The following is a 6,000-nucleotide window of genomic DNA, read 5'->3' on the forward strand; positions in this document are numbered from 1 at the left end:
TATATCTTTCTCACATCCATCAATGCTATTCTACTGCGATCTTTATGATAATTTTTTTTATACAGCTTTTCATCCTCTAATCTCTTATTAAACTTGTATTAACCTTTTATAGATATCAAAAGTTTCAGCTAATTAAATTCGTTAATTATACATTTATTATAAAAATTTAACATTTTAGTTGGTTTTTACTACAATCTAAGTTAGATCAAACCTGTTTATATGACATATTGCCTCCGTTTTCCAAAGTCCTACCCATGTAATTATACATGTATATATAAGCAAAAACATTATCAAGTTTGATCTTATTTGATTTATATTGATATGAATTTTAAATATATCAACTTTGTATAATTTTTACTCCATACTGTAGGCATCCTTCGAAGCGCGCCAAGATTAGCATGTTGTGAATATGCTTGGCACTCATAGGAAATGGGAATTGACATACGATTAGGGACACGATTAGGGACAAAGCAAAGTAGGGAGTCGCCAACAAGTTTTTAAGGAACTTGTAAACCGTTCACGGATCATTTAAGGTAACCACGATAAAGGGACAACGAAAGGCAACAACGATTGACCCGTGAAGGTTACACCCCATTCATAATCCATGAGATTACTAACCCATATGGTTCGAAACCACGAAAGGAGGATCGGGGATGATGGTACGAAGTGAGTCATGGAGTCACATTCGCCCGTATTGGCCTCTACTCGATTCTTTTTTGTGAAAAGTAATTCCTGCGATCTCAAAGGCACACAAACAAAAATTTAATTTGCTCCAAACTAAATTAGGCTAAACTGGTTGAATATTAATGCAACACATAATTCTAAAATATTGTGATCACTTGATTAAACAACAAAATTAAAAAGGAACCTAAACCGGTTGTCCAAAATATCCTATTAAGCGTTACATTCAATTACATATTCCCTTTAAACATGCAATATGGTGATCAATACAACAATAGAATAAACATCAACATTGGAAGCAATTTAACCATAATGACGTTAGTCGAATCAAATAATAATAAACCTAATCATGATACTAGCAACAAGAATAATAAAAAGAGTAATTAAGTGAATTAATTACTCACGTTCCACATTTCTTTGCATTGCTACATTATGAATAAATTGTTAATAACTTTAAATAAAATAAATAATAAAATAGAAATTAATTCAAATGAAAGTAAAGTTGATTTGGGGCTAAACCCTCAAATAGTTCTACCTTTCACGCCTTGGTTTAAGCGTAGAGCTGCGGGTAAAGTACGGATTCCAGGGAGTGCTTAAAGGATGTATGGTGGAAGAATAGGGTAGGCTAGTATTTAGGCTAAAGTATAAGAGAGAGAGAATGATTTGGTCCTCGAAACTGGTGAAATCAACTTCGTATTTATAGAGAAAATATGAGGGGTGAAGCACGGAACCCTAGAATTGAAGCGCGACGAAGAAATTAAACCTAAAAATTTCTGTGTCACGATGCAAATTGCCGGTACAGTTTGCCGTGACGCGCCATTTTTTCTGTGGCGCGGCAAATCTGTTTTCATGAATTCGGTCTAAATTCATTTTTATCTTTTTCAAGCATTAAGCACGTGATAATTAGGCGCCATTTCTGCTATTCCGGACTTATTTCAGGCTTAGGGTTTTATTATTTACTAATCGGGATTAATTAATAAATAAAACGAAATGAATTAAAATGGTTTGGGTTGAAATATGGATTGGACTGAGTTTGAATAAATGTTTGGACTGATTTGTAGATTGAATATGTTTGACTAAATATGGGTTTTAAGCACTTCCATTATTAAATACTCGACCCGACCAATAATGGCGGTGAAAGGTTGTTCATCATCGGGTTTGGTTTTGGGGAGACATTTTTAGGTGTCTACACGTACTAATGCACAATAAAAGAAATTAATGGTCAAAGTAATGATTGAAGACCGCGTAAAATGCAAGTGGGTAACACTTATTAAAATAGTGGTAGTACAAGTATACAATTTAGTCAAAGAGATCATAGATGCGTTCTCAGAGGTTTGAATAGTCAACCTTCGATCATTTTGCTAGAAAAATTATCATAACGATCAAATTTAACTGCACTTTTTATAGAGGCCAAAATTTTGTGGTAGCACAGGGCCACTAACACCCCAATAATTCTCTCTTAAAAACCTATAAATACCTTTAACAATTTGCAAGAGAATTACCTACGTGCTACCGCCACGTGTTCAAACGTTAAGGCTAGTTCAGAGTTTAGCAGCGGAAAAACTAACTTAGTTATCAATAAGTTTCAAAACCAAATTTAGTCTTACAAGTTGGAACCATTAAGGCCCTTATTCAAAACCCAATAAAAGTAGTAAATAAATCAAACTAGAGTTTAATTAAATCCAAACTTATGAAATGAAATAAACTGTGAAAATATCCAACACTCCACTCAAAATCCCACCACCTTGATGCAAGTTCTGATTATGTAAAATCCTATGATTAATCTGCTCCCCAATATTACAAGTGTAAAAATTGGATCATTACAGGGTCATTGAAGGGCGAAGGCCATGACCAAGAAAAAGACACACAAAAGCACGCAATCAGCAATGCTGAGTACATACAAGCTACGAAATATATCAAATAGTCCCTAGCATGTTACTAAAAATAAATCAGCACACACAATTTAATTATTGACTCTAACACATGCCTCAACTATTAACATTACTAAGACTTCACTAATTACTAACAATAATTCATTTCATTTCATTCATTGATTGGATTAAGAAATAAACTAGGTTGTCCCCCTATGCTCCATTTCGGAACATTAATAAAAGAAAACACTATGCCTCCTTTCGGAAACATTAATAAACATCCAATGGCAGACAGGCGCGACTCCGTGGCCATATCTAGTATGAGATCTCATCTAACTCCTTATAGTTTTTTTTTTAAAAAAAACAGTTGTAAACAAGAGACTCGTATATCAGACGGCCTCTAGAAAGTACATGGCTAATACCCCGTGAACCCCATGATTGTCAATACTCTAGATGTGTACAAATCCAGAGTTTTATTGCTCATCCATATAGCACTTTATGTGATTTACATGTTTAAACTTGGTGATGACTCAATGCAAAACAATGCAACCAATCATACATCAATCATTCAAATAATTCAAATTTCCAATTCAATTCTTGATTTATTAGTGACAAACAATATTTAGTATTGAATCCTTTAACTACCTCGGTGTATAAACACCTTAAGTGCATAAGGCACCTCAATCCTCAACCTCATCTTATAAGACTTTAATTTTCCCTTTACTCGTTCCACTTCAATAATCATGAACGAGTAATAAAATAATTCATTTCACATATTCACGTACCTTTACCTCTAAGCTCATCTTGCAAGTTAATGCATAAATAATACTTACAAGATAAATTAATACGCATTTCTCATACATGAAACAAAACCAATCATCACATTATTCACCAATCAAACTTACTACCATACAATTCTAACCAATCCACAAGTTTCCTAACATGATTCTAAGTCTTCCAAGCCCTTAAACATGCTTCTAGAGTCAAGGTTTTCATATCCTTGTACGTACCTTGAGTAAACGAATTAGTTGGCCACTTTAGGAACTAAAAATCGCCTTCTACAAAGTCCTCTCCTAAACAAAACAACAATAGTCCAATCAATACCCAAGCAATTAAATTTACAGCAATACTAACTTACTTTAAGACCTTCAAAATTCCATTAAACAACTCTTTAAAACCTTCCCTTTAATTAAAATCAAAAGCTTATATATAGTTCTTTAAGTTTCCTTCATAAAACCCTTAAAATACATACTTATTCATGAAATTACAGCTAGTTAAAGCTTTATAAAAATATGTAAATTTATTTTACACATGAAATCTTGAAATTATAGAAATCTTTATCACCATACATTATATAGAAAGTTAGTAGACTTTAAACCCAAAAATTCCTCAATTCAATGTAATTAAAGACTCCAAAAACAATAACCAAAAATCTGAAAATTTATTCTTGCAATTAAACTTTAAAGTTTCAAACATTATAATCATAAAATAACCACAACCTTTGTTTAATAAAATTAGAGACTTGAAACACATGAAATCAATACAATTTAAACCCAAGATTAAAACTTTAATAATCTAAAAATTTATTTTAAACATTAAACCTTCGTTAAAAATCAAAAACTGCCTGAAAACCATATTTCAAGGCTGAATTTGGCCACGAGAGGGTGGTACTCACTACAAAAGTTAGTGAGTTTTGATTAAAACATCGTTTACACACGAAAAACACTATTTTTTTGTAAAAATCGGACGAGCTAGAATCTAAACGTGATTAAAAAAAATTAAGAACGGAGATCAAAGTTGATTACAGAAAACCGAAAATTTGCTTATTTAATCATTAGAATTTCAATAGGAATAAAAAGCCCCAAATTAATTGATCATTAGAACCTAAAATCCCAATTTAACTAAATTAAAACCCTAGGTTTAAAATTACAAAATCTGAAAATTAAAACAACAATTATAATCTGAAATTATTAGTTTAAAACATCAAAAACATAATTTTAATACTAAATAAACTAATTTCAAGCAATAAAAACCAAAACCCAAAAATCAATTACATAAGCTTTATGAAAATAATAAAAAGTAAAGGAGGAAGAAAATAAGACTAACCTTTTTGTATGGGGGAAAAATTTGAGGATTCATGGGGTATTTATAAGAGAGAATTGTAGGGTAGGATTGGGCCTCATGAAAATAATGGGCCAATTAAATAAACAAATGGGTTATGCTTTGTTTTTATAACAATGGATTGTAGGATATAGGTTCATAAATTAATTTAGCCTAAAATAATTTTTGACCCAAATTAATAATTTGAAAATTAAATTCTAGAAAAATACAAATAAATATTATAAATAAAATAAAATTTCATTTATAAAATATTTAAAAATACGGGGGATTACAGCCACCAAAGTATTTAAGACGGCTCTGGAAATGGAGGAAGTATAATCTTATTGGACCTTATTTTTACTACACCTTATTGGAACTATTGAACCCTTATATTATCTTAGCAGAATTATCAACTCTTATTTTGTTTGAACTTTGGGAGTGTGAAATAATTAGATTTGAAATAAGTAAGAATAAGGTGAGAAGCTCGAAAAAAAAATTTATAGAGAACGAGAAATGAATTTGGCACACCAAATATTGATTTTGGAAAATCACCCATTTTGATAACACAATTTTTTATACTATCGCACCAGAGGGTATGCCAAAATCAATATTTGGTTTGTCAAAATCAGTTTTCGAGGAGGACCAATGTTCAATGTGGCATGGTAGCCCACCTTATGGCTAGCTGGGATACTCATGGTTGCTCGGAGTTTATTTGTATGAGTCCGTTCCCACAAAATCTTATAATTTTAGCGGATTATGATCAATAACATAATACTAAAACAGACATCAGGAATGACACGTATCACTTCCTGGTGCTGTTTTTTCCCTCCAAAAATCTCCCTTCCCTTTTAGCAAAAAATCTTTTAGTCTTTGGAAAATTTGTAAGTGTTGTTTTTCCCTAAACTCCCTCTCCTCTTTTAGCAAAAAATCTTTTAGTTTTTAGAAAATTTGTATAATACAACTATAATAATATTATAAATCTTATATATTGTCTTTACATAAAATGTATTTCTTTTTATTTCGTGCTCTTAATTCTTTCATACACATTTACCTAAAATATCAATAACATAATACTAAAACTGACATGTCAATTTCTGGTGCTGTTTTTTTCCCTCCAAAACTCCCCCTCCCCTTTCAAATCTTTTAGTTTTTGGAAAATTTGTAGGTGCTATTTTTTCCTTCTAAAACTCCCCCTCCCCTTTTAGCAAAAAATCTTTTAGTTTTTGGAAAATTTGTATAATACAACTATAATAATATTCTAAATCTTTTATATTATCTTTACATAAAATGTATTTCTTTTTATTTTGTGTTCTTAATTCTTCCATACACATTTACCTAAAATATTATT

The sequence above is a fragment of the Chenopodium quinoa genome, unplaced genomic scaffold (genome assembly GCF_001683475.1).
Source record: "Chenopodium quinoa cultivar QQ74 unplaced genomic scaffold, ASM168347v1, whole genome shotgun sequence".
In the NCBI taxonomy this organism is placed as follows: domain Eukaryota; kingdom Viridiplantae; phylum Streptophyta; class Magnoliopsida; order Caryophyllales; family Amaranthaceae; genus Chenopodium; species Chenopodium quinoa.